This window comes from Antechinus flavipes, chromosome 4 (genome assembly GCF_016432865.1).
Source record: "Antechinus flavipes isolate AdamAnt ecotype Samford, QLD, Australia chromosome 4, AdamAnt_v2, whole genome shotgun sequence".
NCBI classification, from domain to species: domain Eukaryota; kingdom Metazoa; phylum Chordata; class Mammalia; order Dasyuromorphia; family Dasyuridae; genus Antechinus; species Antechinus flavipes.
The window spans coordinates 442,421,986-442,440,018 of NC_067401.1; the positions used below are offsets into that span (position 1 = coordinate 442,421,986).

At 35.4% G+C, this 18,033-nt stretch overlaps 1 pseudogene; it reads left to right on the forward strand.

Moving 5' to 3' along the window:
- The first annotated feature begins 15,226 nt into the window (after positions 1 to 15,226).
- LOC127561656 (dihydrofolate reductase-like) overlaps positions 15,227 to 18,033 on the forward strand; it is a 29,802-nt pseudogene continuing 26,995 nt past the window's right edge.

The window sequence follows — 18,033 nt, forward strand, 5'->3', positions numbered from 1 at the left end:
TTGGAAACTCAAGGTCACTATCATGCCCTGCTTAGTTATCAAATAGGGTGTTGTGGAGAACAAATACAGAAATTTAAACATAAAAATTGATAATCAAATAATTGAATAAACTGAGCAAATAAATAAATGGGAATTAAATAAAAATAAAATTTAAAATTTAAAAAGTGCAAAAAATATTTCTATAAACTGATAATAGCATTGTCATCATAATCCTAAAGACAGAAACACATGAGCCTTGCTGAAAAGAAAAAAAAAATCATATTAAACTAATAGTTTATGTTCATGTAAGCTAACATTTATGTCATTTCATTTAGTTCCCACGTCTGTGGGGTTAGTGCAACTCAATGAGATTGGTATGATCCCTTTAACACATGACATGACGGGGGCCAAAAAAGGCTGAATCATCTGGGATTCAAAACTGGGAAATAAAAAAGGGTGTTCTGTGAAAGTACATGAGGATACTAGTTCAACAATCTTTAGATCAACTATAGAAAAGTCACCTCTTTGGAGGAGAACAAATTGAAATTATTTTGTTAATAATGGAAAGTAATTACTTAAACTTATTCATGTGATCTGCTTTAGCCTTCTTGTTCAAAATCTGTTGTTTTAACTAGAGCTTGGGATAGAGAAGTCACTGCAATAAATGACCTCATCAAAAAAGCTATACAATAATCATGCTAATCAAAAATTACGATATTTTCGTCAAGAACCCCATGCCCAGTATTCTCTGCAAAGAAACCATTTTAGAGCAAGAACATTGCTGTAACTAAACTTTTTTATTGTATGGAGGGAAGAGTGCTGTTTAAACAGTAAATGAATATTAGTTTGTATGTCCACTATGTAGGAGACTTTGAATAATTTATCTAACCCCTCTGGGTTTTAATTTCATCATGTATAAAATAGTTTTGGATTAACTGATCTCTAAAGTCCAGTCCAGCTTTAAATCCCAAAATGAGATTTAAAAGTTGTTCTTTCCTCCGTGGTACAAATCCTAAGCTATACCCCAACCCATTTTGGTCCCACGAAACATTAGGTTCATGTAAGCAAATTATCCAAATTAGACGCTCTTAACCTTTTATGCATGATGGAACCCTTTGTCAGTCTGGTAAAACCTGTGGATTCCTTCAGAGAATAATGCTTTAGTTTCTTTTAGATGCATAAAATAAAACACATATTGGAGGGGAAAAAAAAGATATAGTTTTTCCTACTCAATTCATGAACCATCTTGAAATCTGAGGAGTCTGTGTATTCCAATTTAAAAACTCTTGATTTATTTGACTTCCCACCTTTGGTGAAGCTATCTCCCAAGTACATTTTAGTTGACATCCCTTTCTCAACCACTCTTATTTTTATGCCGTGATATTTTAAGAGGATAGGGCTCAAAATAGTTGGTCCTATGTAGCTATAACTAAGACAAAATCATTGAGGTTTTGCCCATGCACAGAAAACTGGGTGGGAGGGATACTAATAATACTAACTTATGTCATGCTTCCTCCTTGATAAGCCTGTTCTTTGAATAATCATGTCATTAAACAACTTGGAAACAAACTTCATCCTATCCTTTGAAGTGGCGCCTTCCTGTACCCTAGATGAACTCAAAGTCTTCCTTATCCCATTGCTACTTGCCCCAGGTGTAAAAACTCCTGGTTATAGCTCTGGCTCTGACTAAATCAGCCTACAGATTTATAGTAATTATTCCTTGAATTTTTATAGCACACTAAATATTTCAAAGAACTTTTCCATACATTATCCTTTTTATTCCCTACCAAAACCCCATGAGACAAATAGGACTGGAATGTTCCTCGTGATGAAGCATTGAAAGGCTCACCTTTGGTCAAGCATTACCTTTCAGTTACACCTGCACACATTGATGAGGACAGGTTTATGAACATTTCTTTTCATCTTTTCAGTATATCTTTATGTGCATATACAAAGTGTTCCAATAAAATATATATCATTTTGAGTGGATAAGACATTTATAAAATATATAAAAGTGAAATGATTTATGCTAAAGCATGAAGAGGTGAAATATATATATACATATATATATATATATATTTTTGCTGGGAAGGACACAGTAGAAATAGAGCTTAACTCGGGGTCACAGGAATTGAGTTCAATTCTGGGTCCTACTACTTGTTACTTCAGGACAAGACAGTTCTCTCTAGACCTTATTTTTCTCAAATGTAAAATGAGAGATTATACAAAATGCCATCTGAGGTCCTTTCTAGGGCTAGAGTGAAAATCCTGTGACCTTAGATGGAAGTTAGGGTTTAGTCCAACTCATATCTAGTAAGTTATGATACTCTACCTGTAAAATGGGGATACAATATCAGTTAAAGATTTCCAAGAACAGATGTCCTATATCTCAGGATAGCCTGTTCTACTTGTGGGGCAGTACAGAGAAGAAAAGGAAAAAGTTATTTATTAAGTTCTTTCTATGTTTCAGAATTGTGCTTAGAGCTTTACAAACATTAGTTCATTTGATGCTCATAATAAATATGAGGAGTAGATCCTATTATTTTTTCCATTTCACAGTTGAGAAAGTTGAGTCAAGAAGAGATTAAGCTTAATGGCTTGCTTGTACTGATCTTATAACATGGATTAAAGATTTTTCATTAAATATGTAGTGGACACAATATATAATGGAGAGAAAAATAAAAAGTATGTTCGATCAAGATACATGAAGATGCCAGTTCCACTTCAGAAACACTATAGTAAAGTCAGCTCTTCTGGAGACTTGAGACTTTTTATGAGTGTACTTCATAAAATGTAACCCCAAGATTTATCTATATGTATTTATGTTATCTACATTTATTTATATTTATCTCCATTGCATTTCATTTTGTTAGATTCATCCCTGTGCTGCAATCTGTCAAAACCCTGCCATCTATATTGGGGATATTCATCCTTGCTTTGAAACATCTTCAAAAGTGCTGAATATGTCATATATGCTTTTACCCCATCAATCAACTTCAACAAGTATTTATTCCAGATACTTTGCTAGTAAATAAAAATGCAATTAATGAAATACTCCTTTCTGGCAAAATTCATCTTTAATGAGAAAGACAAGAAGTAAATATGTGAATAGATACATGATAGAGATTTAGATAATAAATGCATATATGAAAGAGAGGTAGATTATTGATACATATTGACATCACAGTTATTTAGATCATATATATGTACATACATACATATAGATATAGATTTGGATATAGACAGACATGGATAATTAAAAATATACACAAAGTAGTTAAATACAATGTAGTTTCAAAAAACAAGGGCAAAGCAATTGAGAGTATCAGGAAAGTTATATTTAGAAAGTTGTACATAATCTAGATTTTGAAGATTGAGACATTTTCTGAGGTGAAGGTAAAAAGAATTGTATATTCCAGGCACAGGGAATACTCAGGCATTCAAAGACATTGAGATAGATAGTATATGTTAGGGGAAAATAGAGATGACTAACTTAACTAGATCATGGAGTGTGGGATATAGAGTAATATTCAATGAAGGTACAGAAAAGAGTTGAGACCAGGTTATGAATGACTTTAATAGCAAAAGTTGTAGAAAAACATATTTGTGACACAGAGCCAAATATAGAGTCCTTTGGAGTATGCCACAGGAAACTTCTTTAACTATTCAATTATTATTGAAGCTGTCTGATTGTATTATTGTCTTATCCTTCTCTCTCCATCATCTCCACAAGATCACTATTAGGTATTTTACCAAAAAGTTTGGTAAAATAAAAATAAATAACATTGACAATAAGGTCTATTTTGTAACTAAGAAAGATAGCCAAGTGGTAAAATGAATAGAATTCTGAATGAATCTTCCTGTGGTCAAATCCAGCTCCAAACATTTTCTAGTTGTATGATCCGAGTGAGTCATTTAACTCTGCATGTTCAGTTTCCTTATCTGTAAAATGAGATGGAGAAAGAAACCTTTGCCAAGAAAACCTCAAATAGGGACATGAAGCATCAGACATGACTGAAGACCAAACTATATAGCCAAGTAAAGTAAAGATTAGAGAGAAGTAACAGAAGTCATATATGTAATGAGTGAAAGGATCACAATTCAAACACATGTGCCATGTCTCTGGATTTAACATATTCTTACTGTATTACAGATTGGTTGTCATTGGTTTTGTGGTGACATTAACTGTAATTCTCAGGAGGGAGAACTTTAAAATGCAATTTTTTCCATAATATCTGGAAAGTCATTCAATTAACCACATTTATAACTCTACTGGGGATAAACTGAAAAATGGACAATAGTTCCTGCTCTCAGAGAGTTTACATTTTAAAGGAGGATATAAGTGCATACAAGGTTCATAGAGAATGGATGGGAGCTAACTTTAGTGAGGAAGGCAGTTTGGAAGGACCGAGAAAAGTCACCTATAGAAAATGAAATTTTAGTTTAGAGATTCTAATATGTGAAGTTAAGAAGGAAACACATATTTCAGGCATTGGGAAGTTAGGTATTGCAGTGAGTAAGTCAAGATAAGCCATAAAATGCTAGATAAGACAAATATATAAGAAGACTGGAAAATTAGGAAAGGTATAAGTTGTGAAAATATTTAACTGCTAATGGTGGACATTATATTTTATCTTAGAGGCAATAGGGAGACCTTCACAGATTTGGAACAACAGGAATAACATAGTCAAACTTTCACTTTAATAAAATCCCTTTGCAGTGGTGTGAAGGATGGATTGGAGAGGAGAGAGACTTGAGACAGGGAGAAATAAGCCAAGTGATAAATAATAAAGATGTTAGCTAAAGTATGTCTATGTGAGTGGTACAAGGAGTATGTATGTACCTAGGAGGTTTTATAGAAATAGAACAGATAAATACATTATTAGTTCTTTGTGAATAACTACTATGGGCTGTCTGCAATCATTTCTCTTACTCTGAGTATTTTCCATTCATGGCACAATTCAGTCTTCCCCTCAAATCATCCCAAACCCCCTCAACTCCATAAAAGTCTTCCCTGGTCTTTCTGTCATTGTCATAATCATTTGCTGCCCTCATCTGGCTGGTGAGTAAATGCAGAAGGGAAGAAATAAAATTCTGGGAAAATGAAGTTTAGGAGAGTATCACCTCTTTTAGTTCTCTTCTTTCTTCCAAAGGAATATAACCTTTCTTTTGGGATTTCCTCTCACTTTCTGAAGGCTAAACCTTCAATGTGTTTCAGCTGCATCAATTGAAATATTAATCCAACACTAAGACCCCTTAATATTAAAGCTGGGTAACACCTCCCAAAAAAAATTTCCCATGATACTGGAATGCTAAAATAATCCACCCTATGCAATTCACTCTCTTTAGATCTGGAATATGAATTGTTCAAAATAACCTAGGTAAGTCTCTGTATTTCATCCCCATTTGAAAGATCAATGTATATGTGTATTGTGGGTGGTTAAGAACTCTAGTGAATTGGACAACATCTGGATCAAGTCAGACAATGTGACTCAAGCTGGATATTGTCTGAATAATCATTCAATGGGAAGATGGGTCACATTGACTGGAGGAAGTTTCAGTACAGCTATATTCCATTTAAAGGTTTTCAAATATTATATCATCTTACCTTTATAACAACCCTTGGAGGTAAGTGATATTATCTCCATTTTGTATATGAAGAAACTGAGGCAGACTTGTCACTTGTTCAGTATCACATATTATGTGAGGCTGGATTATTCTTCACATCTTCTGGACACCAAATCCAGGGCTTTCTCCACTAAATCACTGCATCTGTCAGCCATCTCTAATACCCAATCCATCCTGCTGCCACTGAAAAGTCAAGCTTTCTTGCTTTATTAATTTAAAAAAATATTTAGACATGTGTTCTGTAATATCCTCTCTCTAATTTTCACCTTAAATAAATACATGATTAACCGAAGTATATATTTTAGTTACTCATTGGGCAACCTTGCCTTCTTGAAGAGCATATTAAAAAAACACCAGAGTAGGCAGATTATACAATGAGGTAAAATCTTCGATAAAGTCTCAAACAGAGAAGTTTGTGGCTTTCTAAGAACCAGCTTCATTCATTACAGAGACAACTGGCCATAATAATGAACTCTATGGCCTTTCCAATTCAAGAAATAACGAAAAATGTAAAGTGTCTTGTATGAATCAATGGATGAATTAAACATGTATTAAGTGCTTACCATGTGCAAAACACTGCACATGTTTTTTCATGTGCAAATTGAAAAATTGAGATAATCCTTTTCCTTAAGGAGCTCATTTCTAATGGGAGAGATATGTACATGATACACTGTGCTCATGCCTGTAGATGTATTAGGAAAGGGAGATTAAACTTACAATTTTATTGGTAAAGGAAATTCCTGGATGAGGAGAATGCATGGATAAGGAATTAGAACCAGGAGACCTTGGTTTGAGTGTTCAAAATGCTTTCCATGATAGGTATATCCCTTACATGGAGGGAATTCACTGGCAGAGTGGACAATGTGCGGTATGCAGGGGTGCCCTAGAGCAATGATTTGGGAGAGCCATTGTTAAATTTTCAGGGTAAATATTTGAAATCTGGGCTTAAGTTATCAATTTGCTGATTGTCTAGATTTTAAAAAGTGATGGAAAATATTAATAATTCAGAAAAAAAAAACTTTAAAATATATTGCCTACATATTTCTCCCCTGGAGTCATTAGTAAACTACTTTCCAAAATACCTGTTTTAAAGTTGTACCTTTCATAAATTCTAATTGTTTGAAAATGGGGGGGGGAAACCCTTTAAATTTTATTTCCTATCAATAATCTGATTTAAACAACTGTGAATCCCATTTCCCTCATCTTCAAACATGCATTAATACCCATAATTCCATAGAATTGCAATTTAGGGGTAGTAGGGTAAATGGCATGCTGGATTTGACACCAGAGGTTAGATATTTTTCCTTAGCATCAGGAAAATCTGGATTCAAGTCTTCTTGGATACGTACTGGTTGTGTTATCCCAAGCAATTCATTTAGCACCTTGAGTGTTTAAGGTAACTTAAAGAAAACAAGTTGAAGAAGATTTACAGATCTCCATTGGTAGAGAAAATTCCCCAATTAGAAATTCCCTAATCAGTTAAGAATACAGATTTTTATTGAAAAAAAATTTAAAAGTCTACCTTAAAGGATTGTTGTGAAGCTAAATTTAGGTAATACATGCACTAGTTTTTATATATTCTTGAAACATGATGTAAATAAATGACAGGTCTTACTGTCATGTCTTACATCTTATTTTACTGACTTTTTGAGTTCCTGCAATCAAAAGAAAAATCATCAGCTACTGGACATTTTTTCATGCAGAGGCTCAATATTTGATCATTTAGGGTTTTGAACAAAAAATTATAATCCAAAACCAGGGTCTGTTAGAGATTGTTCTCTGATGGTACAGCTTTTGTAAAATCTGGAGTAATGTAAGTGGTAAGATGTATTATTAAAATTATTCTTTAATCATAACAAATGAATAAAATGAAAGGTTAAGTGATTGACATGTACACAACTGGAAAGAAACTGAGGTCTGGCCTCCAACTCGGGTCTCCAGCTTCCAAGATCAGCATTCTCTGCTGAGTCAGATTACTTTGAAGTGAAATCACATCAAAACTATTTCTATTTGGGAATTTCAAAACTGTTTCTCTAAACATATGGTCACATATCATCTAAGGTGAGACTCTTTGAGATCCCCTTGGACAGAGGAAGGGGAGCCTTCATTTAAACTGATGAGAGTTTGCCCGTGTAGACATGGCAAATCTCCTCTAAGTGTGTTCTTAGAGTTTTGATGTCATGAGTATACTTACCAAAAATAGCCTTTTATCCAAAATCGGTGAGCAGGGAGATACCCTGGGAGCATTCAAGGACCACTTTATCTTATACTTGAAATTTACACAGAGATGACTTTATGAATCATATAATACAGAAATGTGTTGAGGTTTTTGTGTATTTGTATATGAAAATAGCTATAGTGATCTAAGCCCTGAATACCTTATAAAATTTATCTTGGTATAACATTTATAAAACATGACAGCTGTTAATGCTGACATCATTATTCTAACACCACATCACTATGGTTCAGTGAAATATATAAGATTCAGGGATGAGGGAGGATTTCTGGTAGATGGAAATTTAGAACTATTCTAGAGTCCAAAGAGGTGAGATGAATGTTGCTATCCAGAGAGCATGAACCAAGAGCATATCTATAAGAACATAGATTAGATTTTCTCTACCATTACCACTTTAAAGGCTATAAGATGTTACTGCCTTGGTAAACATGTTCGACACTCCAAGACCAGGTGGTTTTGATCCATAAGATTGAATGGGAGACTAGCAATTCATGTGATGATTAAACAATATGTTTTCATGTATCTTTTCTTCCTTAGGCTCCATAATAGAAAAAAACATTATCCTCATTTCCAAGATAGGAAAATATTTCAGAAAATCCATGATTTTCCCAAGGGTGGTTCAGTTATTAAGAACAGACTGGCCATTAAATGATAGTTCCCTGGTTGAGAATTCTTCCTGTCACTTTACAGAAAATGTTCTGATTTCCCAGGCCTTTCCCATTTCTAATAGGCTTTCTCTGCTGTAGATGCTTCCCCTGTTCATAGCCAGTAAAACCTCCCTGTCACACTGCATCTTTTCTTGATCCCCTCCCAATATCTGAAATTGTCCTTGATGGAAACACAACTCACCAATTAATTGATCCCTATCAGCCTGTGGCATCAGAGATGAGAAACCCAGAAATACCAAAGGAAAAAGTATTACCCCTTAGTATAATACCTGTCCATGTTTCAAAACGGATAGTGACCCTATTGAGTGGGGCAGCCCAGTTGCCCTACATCAAAGTAACTAAGAGCCTTTGGCAGTTCCCTGCTGAAAGGAGAGGATGGTACTTCTCACTAGGAATATCAATCATCTTCTTAATCCTGCTATGGTCCACTGGTATCAGTACAATGTAAGAGAACCTGAGCAAGGTCCCCAGAATACTGTGTACCCTGCTGAGTAGCATATATCTGACTAGGCAAATTAATGTGAGGACGAAAAGAAAAATCTCGTGGGTGATTTCTCTGTGCAAATCTCTATTTCTAAAGATAAAAGGAATAATATATGGCATGTATTTAGTGTTTTGTTGTTTTCTGATCACTTTACATATTATATCCTTTTGGATACTCCCATCAACCTTATAAAACAGGTGTTGCTATTATTTCCCTTTTATAGATAAGGAAACTGAGACTGAGTGAAATTAAAATAATTTACATAATGTCATAAGGATAGATAAGTCTTTGATGCAATATTTAATGGGGTTTCCCTGATTGAAAAACAACAGTTTTCAAAGAACTGAGACAGTCATACTTTTTTTAAAAATTTCTATACTCTAAAAGAAATACCATTCTGTAGCATTTAACAGGATATTTCTCTTTTAAATGCTGAAATAAAAATCCCTTCTTTCTTTGTAAAGGCCTCCAAGAGGTTTAAGTTCTGAGGGGATTTGAGCATGCTTCAACTATGCCTATAAACAGCATAATCTGGATTCTGGTCAAAATGTGCTGGATGGCATTTTATTTTCCCTTCTGTTTAAGCTAAGGGAAGAACTCATAAGCAGATGTTTGACACTGGTTTGCTAAATAAAGTGCTAATGAGTTGGGGCTGCTCCAGGCTGCTTTGGAGCCTCTTACCTTTGAGCCTGGACCCACCTGAAATTGTGAAGGGTGGAGGACTTTGGAACACACCCAAACGCTCCTTACTGGGAATCAAGCTGGATTGAAATTTCTTTTCCAGAAGTCTCAAGGGGTCCCCTCAGCAACCTTGGCCTTCTTTGCCAACTGAGTAATATCTAAAATTATGAAGTCTCTTTAAAGAGAGACAGGGGAGGAAAAAAGGAGAAAGAATAAAGAAAAAGAAAACAGAAAAGAAAAAAGTAAGAGAAAGGAGGAGGAACAAAAAGAGAAAGAAGGAAGAGAAGGAAGAAGAGAAGTTAAAGAAGATGAAGAGGAGGGAAGAGAAGGAGAAAGAAAAGGAGGAGGATAAAAAACAACTAGAAGAAGATGATCATAATTATAAATAGACCAATTTGTAAGTGTTACCTGATACAATGAGTCTTTTCCTCTATCTTGCCAGATAAATGGAAGGAAAGGTTTATGTTTATTGTTAAAGGAATGACTTAACAAGTTGTGGTAGATAAACATAATCATAGTTCAATAGAATAGATGTTGAACTTGAAATCCTAGGATCTGAGTTTGAATTCTGCATCTGCCATTTACTACATATGTCATTTAGGCAAGCTACATCTTCCCTAAGTGTAAATACACCACTGATCTCACATCAAATGCAATGGTTATTTATAATCCTAAGAGCAGGTAATAAAATATGTACTGCAGATCTGAATCTGTGTGTTGTTCAGTCATTTTTTTAATCATGTCCAACTTTTTGTGACCCCATTTGGGGTTTTCTTGGCAAAGATATTGGAGAGCTTTGCTTTTTCTTTCTCCAGCTTATTTTAGAGATGAGGAAACAGAGACAAACAGGGTTAAGTGAATTGCCCAGAATCACACAACTAATATGTGTGTGAGGTCAGATTTGAACTCGGGAAGATGAAACATGAGCAATTCATTACACATTTTAAGACCTCCATTTTTTCACTTGTAAAATGGGAGGGTTCAGCTGTCTGCCCTCAAAGAGCCTTCCAGCTACAAATTCTATGTCTAAGTCCTCTTGTCAATGGAAAGGTAGAAGATTATGTGATCAGGATTTTCATTTCATCATAAGATGGCCTCACCACTCTATTGCTCAGAAATACTAAACTATTTTTCTTTGATTAACAGAGTTCTGTTGACATGATATCAATTACGTAAGGCTAGGAGTATAGTATATAACAAGGCAAAAGACTCTTTTAAATCTCCAGATTTTATGGCTCTGTGCCCTCTATCTGATACAATATGAAGATCGCTGGCTCTTTGGGAAGAAGAACTGGGTTTTAATTCTTTTTCTGTTACTCTGTGACCTTAGCATGCTTGGACATGTGTTTCCTCATCTACAAAATGAGACAAGTGGTGTAAATCCTTCTTTGCTTCCTTCTAGCTACCTTAAATCCAAATCACTCTGGCTCTCATTGATTGGCTAACAAAAGGTCTCAGGCTCAGAGTAAATGAAACAGAAATTGTTTCTATTTTGTACAGAAACCTTAAGAGTCTTCTCCTCCCAGACTGATTTTTTTTTTGACTAAAAAAGACCCATCTCTGCTTCATTTCTTACCTATCCTTAATCACTGATGGGATGTTGCCTCAGTGAAAATGACATCTGTTCAGACTTTAGCTTAAAAAAGGTCAAGCTCTTCCACTGCGTTCAGGACCATTGTGAGTTGTCCTGATGAATTTCTGGCTACGGGACCCATATGCTTCTGGAGGAGAAAGTGAGGCTGGTGATCTTGCACAGCCCTCCCTTACACAAATCCAATTCATTTGTAAGTCATTGCATCACCTCCTTCATGTCATGGACCTCTTCAAGAAAAAAGGACCAATAATAACAATGCTCTTGATCCTAGGATAAGGAAATAGAATTTGAATGGGGAACTCCAGTGGTAAGAAAACTCATTCAGCTAACGCACATTAGTATTTTCCTGCAACTTAGTATCCTAAAGAATTTCCTGGGCTCACTGAGGAGTTAAATAACTCATTTAGGATCACATCTAGTATGTGTCACAGACATTAAGATCTTTCTAGGTCAGTTCTCTATCCCTTAGTCCACACTGCCTGTTACACTATATCTGTGAGTCAATGGTCTCCATATGCAATATCAGCATACTGCCTTTAATTTGGATTCTTTTTTTTTTTCCTTTCAAAGGCCTACAAGAGCACAAAAGTATGCTGAGGTTATATCGTTTGGATACATTTGACTTTTAAAAAATGATAAAGGCACTTTATAAACTTTAGTCTCCTTAATCAAAGGTTACTTTTATTTGTAAATTTTAAGAGGAGCTAAATGTTTTATTTGATACATTCCTCAGAGTTCTCATTTGGCATACCTGAGGGTCTTTATTGTGTCCTGGGATTGAACATAAATCAAGGGATTTCCCACAGACAAATGAAAGAAAAGGAGTAAAGTAATATAGTTCCCGGAATTTAACACTCTCTGGTCAGAAGGTCACATATGCTAAGTTGCTTGTTTATCCACCTCTTAAAGTTCAGATCTGTGGGAAACAGAACTAGAGCAACGTAACTTACTTTATCAATAAAGCATGTCCTGTTAAATTGATGGGGGTGAAATTAACAAATGCTGGAGCAGCAGGTAAATACAATCATCTCAGCAGCAGCAATTACAAATCTCTCACTCCATTAAATGGGGGGAGGGGTGTGACTCAATTCATTTTCCATTCTAGCCTTTATTAAAAACCACTTTGATTCATTCAATTTAATTCAACAAGCATATGTTAAGAGTCCATTATGTGTAAGGTATTGTTCTTGGTGCTAGGTACAAAAAAAAAAAAATGAAATGCTGGTGTGATGGAAGGAAGACTGGATCTGCAGAGGAAGGAGCAGGGTGCAAATCCCCACCTCTGACACTTAAGCCTTTTGTAAAGTTAGTCAAGTCATTAAAAACCGTGTGTATTGAGCAGGGGGAGAACAATACTTCCTTGCTCTGTAAAATGAATATATTTAACTACATTGGTCAATCCAATGGTCTTTTTTCAGTCTACCCTATCTCTGACTTTTCGGCAGTCTGTGACACTGCTGATCACCCAGTCTTCCTTGATCTTCTCTCATTTTAGGTTTTCAAGACATTGGACTCTCGTGTTTCTCCTACCTATCAGATTCCTTCTCTATTTTCTTTGCTGGATCTTGTTCCTATCCATATACTATGATTGTAGATCTCCCAGGGTTTTTTGGTTGGCCATGTTTTCTTCTCTGTATATACTACTTCACTTTGTAAAATCAATCCTATGGATTCAAATACCATCTCTATGTTGCTGATTTTTAAATCTACCTATCCTGCCTTAACCTTTCTACTGATTGCCAGTCTCACATTTCCAACTGCCTTCTAGACATCTCAAACTTCTGTCCAAAAACACAACATGCCCCAACCTGAATTAATTCTCTTTCCCCAAACCTTCCCAAACTCCACTAACTTCTTATTATTGTAGAGAGTAATGCTGACATGGTGCAGCTTCTCAGAAAGATGTAGCTAGTGATTACTATAAGACCATCTGGCCTTGAGAATGATGTAGTTAGAAATTATATATTTCTTCCCTATGCTATCCTACTCTATATGACCAGGATTCTGATCCCACAAATATTGCCAGCTATCAGATATCAGCCTATTGGTCAGTGATAACAGAATCTCTGAGATTAATGAGCAACAATAATTGGAAGCTTTAAGTTGATCCAAACATAGAGCAAAATTCGTTATTGGTCACTTTCAGACTTAAAAACATACCTCTATGCACAAAGTCAGAAGCAGCCTCCTCAAGTCCATCTCTAAGCCATAAATTAGCATATAAGTGGCATGAAATACCTGGTTTTTCAACTTTTCCCTATTAACTTATCTTCCTCCTCCTACTCCTTTGCTAACTTCTTTTAGAACTTAGTCTGCTGTTAATTGCATAATAAATCATTTGCAAATTCTTATATCATACTCGAGACACCGACTTGAGGACCCTAACATTGCTAAGGTATATTTCACCTCAACAATGCCATCCTCCTTTTACAACGATCTAGAAACCTAGATTCCTTACTATCTCTCCCCCATATTCAATATGCTACCAGTACCTACTGATTTCACTTTTGCAACATCTCTCTAATAGGTCCTCTTCTCTCTTCAGATACTGCCATTTCCCTGGTAAAAACCCTCATTTCATCAAACCTGAACAACCAATTGCTAGTTGGTCTGCCTGCCTTGAGCCTCTCCCCACTTCAATCTGTCCCCCATTCAGCTAAGCTAAAAGACAAGTCCAACATTCCTTCTTACTCAATAAACTCCCATGAGTCTCTTTTGGCTGGAGCTTCTAATATAAAATCCTTTGTTTGGTATTCAAAGTCTTTCATAACTTAGTTCCTTGTTGCATTCCGAGGATTTTCCTTAACATACACTCTTCAATCCAGCCACACTGGCTTCCTGGCTATTCCACAAACAAGATATCTGTCTCTCAGCTCTAGGAATTCTCTTTAGCTGTCTTGCAAGAAACACTTTCCCTCCCCATTCTAATATCTGACCTCCCCTGCTTCCTTTAAGTCCCCCCAAAATATTGCCTTCTATAGGAAACCTTTTCAATCCTTCTGAATTCTTTTGTTTCTAGCTCTTATTTCCTATGGATATCAATATCATGTCTGTAATATTCCTTTGCATGTTGTCTCTCCTATTTGATTCTGAGTTCCTTAAGAATGAAGGCAGACTTTTGCCTCTTTTTATATCAATAGTTTTTAGTATAATTCCTGCACAGAATAAATGTTTAATAAATATGTATTGACAGACTGACTAAATGACCCTTCTAGTTCAAAATCTACAATCCCTCAAAGAGCTTACTTTCTACAGAGCTCTAAGAAAGGGGTAGGAGATAAAATGTACACAAATAAGTAAACATAAAATATTTACAAAGGAAATACAAAGTTGGTTGTTGTCTATAATTCTCAAAGGGAATCAAAATGACATCTCTATGTTGGAGTCAAGGTATAATGTGTTTGACTGAGCAGACCAATAGGAGCTCAGGTCTGCCACAGATTGGGCACATGAAGTTAGAATGGAGATATCTCTAAATTTGAACATCTCACGCTTTTCTTTTTTTTAACATACTTTTGGCATTCGGACACTTGTAATCAGCACTTTGATGATGAGAGCTTCCAGGACTTCATAATATTTTTCTTCGACCTCTTCAAAGTTCATCGCAGTAGGGACATACACTGTGTGATGATATGCGTACTTCCCTATTATTGGCAATTGCATTTTCATGAGGCTGTAATTCCTTCCTTTTGGTAGATGTACACACTTACTGACTATATTAGTTTGATTGCAAAACCTACATTAGTTTCACCAAAGTCCTCTTCACTGTGGCCAATCCATAAAAAATGTATATTTAGCTCTAACTTCCATTAGTCCACCTTCATTTGATAATCTTGTTTCACTCAGAGCTGCCAGTTGGATGTAATACCTGGTAAGTCCTCTTACAACAAAATCTGTTTGTCTTTCAATTACTGGATTTTGTATTGTCCATAAGAGTGGTCACGTGTCTTGTAATGATGGCGAGTGGACTCATTTTCACAAATGTATTCGTGTATTTTTATGTGTTTCTACAAAAAGGTGGCACCCCTTCTGCCACAGCAAGCAGAGCAGGATTGAATGAAAGACAAGTTTTTAGGGCACTTTTCTAACTCTGTCTTTATACCAGGAGATGAGCAATGTGCTCCTTCAAAAAGGCTACTCAGACAACCAGGAATCGCAAAATCCCATTCTGCTTCTATCCAGTAAGCAACTAATTGTATAGTTTGGGTCACCTATGTGCAAGATTGTGACTACAGAGTATTCAAACTTCTTGCTTTGTCACTTGCTATTGCCTATTTACCTTTGCAATAAGTAAAAATTGTTATAAAATTATATGAGTGATATCTTTTCAATAGTCTAGAAACTGGATTTAAGTAAGGCAGTCACACAAAATCTTCTGCCTCACACTCTCTCCCAGAGTCATCACAGTCCAGTGGCAAGACAATAGTCAAGTTGATTGATAAAATTTTGGTATGCTATGGATAATCTTGGTGTCTTCTATGTCCAATTAAGCTCTAAGTGCACCACAGCACCTCCTTCCACCAAGTTCATGGCTTTTGCAGACAAATTGTTCTCATGTAACCATTCTGCTGCAGGAAGTCTTCCCATGTTTGGAAGTAGACATTTCCTCTAACCCACCAATGGGTTTTGAGATGCCTTCATTATCTTCAATTTGTTTTAGTCCATCTGCTTAATAATTTACTAGGGTATGACCACTGGGTGAGTTACACAGGTGAAAGTTGCATGAATCAGGTGGATACCAAAGTTAGAAAGCAACCCTGAAAAGGGGCTCTATACCCCATTTATAAAATGTACACATTAAAATAATCTATAGAATAATAAATAACAATAATAATACTAAAGAAAATTTTAAAATAGATAAAATATACACAGACAAGTATGCATAAAATATTCACAAAGGAAATTGGTGGTAGGAGGGTAAAGTGCTGACAATTGGGGCATGATGGTAAATGTCATAAATGATAGCACTTTCACAGAGCTTTGAAGAAAGCTAGGAATTTGTAGAGGTGGAGATGAGAAGCCTCAGGCATCAGGAGAAGCAGTCAGTTACAAGGAAATGAAGGCAGGAAATGGAATGCCTCATAGGGCATATAAGACACTTTGGTTATTATGAAGAGTCCATGTGAGAAAGTAATATGAAATTGGACTGAAAAGTTAGCCTGAATCCATATTATAAAGGCCTTCAAAAACTAGATGAAAAAGTTTGGAGATAGCAAGATTCATGAGCAGATTAGTGATAGTGACACAGTCATACTTGCTTGGTAGCTGTATAGGGAATGAATAAGTGAGAGATGGGGACCAATGATAAAGCTACTGCAATACTTCAGAGAAGAGAACATGAGGGTCTAACTAGAAAGGATATGCTGTGAGTAGGGAGATAGATAGCATTATCCTCAACAATTGATTTGGGAAAGAAGACTGAGTTCTGTTTAAAATCATGGTGAGTTTGAAATGACTTTGAGCCATCTAGGTGGAGGTGTCCAGCAGACAGTTACTTGGTACTGGAGTTCAAGAGAAATATGTTAATTCCTGCCTTACTCTACTTCTGAAGTTCCAGTCAGACTAACTCTGAGGAATCTCCAGGCACACTGGAACTTGTATCCATGAATTACATATCAAAAATAGTCATTTTTGAAATAAAATAGATGTGTAAGACAGAGATACACATGCCCTTAAGCATCAAGTCTTTCAGACTGTATTTCTTTTTACATGAAAATGCCTCTTTAAATTCAGGGGGAAATCTATACCTAGAGGAACAACATAAAATCTTGAGATCAGATCTTAGAATAACAAAAGATATATTAAGATTTATTAGAGACCAGCTAGTCCAAATGCATATATGCATGTGTGTATATATGAATGTATGTATATGTATATGTGAGTCTTCAAGCATGTATTTTTGCATATACATATGTATGTGTGTGTCATCTGTGTGCACACATATGTGCATGTGTTTATGTATATACATATATGCATATATATGCATATATACAGAAATATGAATGTACATATATAAATCTGATTTTTATTGATACACTTTCTTTTTTAATATTTTCATTTACAAATATACCTCTATCCTCTCTCCCAACTTGAAACACTTCTCATAATGAAACATTTTTAAAAGAGCAGAAAAATGGTTCAGTAAAAAACAAGCAATATATCCACCATATCTGACAATATAAGTAATATTTTACTCTCTCAGTTCTCTACCTCTATACAGAAGGGTAAAGAGTGGGTTTTCTCACTTTTTTCTGGAGTCAGTTTGATCATTATTGTTACAAAGATTCTAAGCTAATTTGTGTTATTGTAATTCTCTTCAATTACATTGTTGTAAATATGAAACATTTTGAAGATTACAAAATTGAGGTTTCATTTGGTAAAATGGTGTATTGCGTTATCCAGGTGTTCACTGGTAGGACTCGGTTCAAAATACCTACGTCAAGAGATTCTGTTATTTAAACCACTTTGAAGGGGAGATAGAAAGGTTAAGATTTGTGATTTCCACATTGTTGGGAGTGCTCAGTATAGAAAACTCTTCTAATATGGCAGACTGGCAACCTGCCTATAATTAATAGACTTAGAGCACTAGGAGATCACATAGTGTCTATCAAAGATAGAACTTGAATCCAAGTCTTATTGATTCTAAGAGTGGTTCCTTATTTCCTAAGTACAGTGTTACTCATATTAAAGAAACCAACTTTTGGAAAATTTGAGAGAGAAAAACATCCAGTGTAATAGGAGATTTGGGTATGGCCCATTGAAT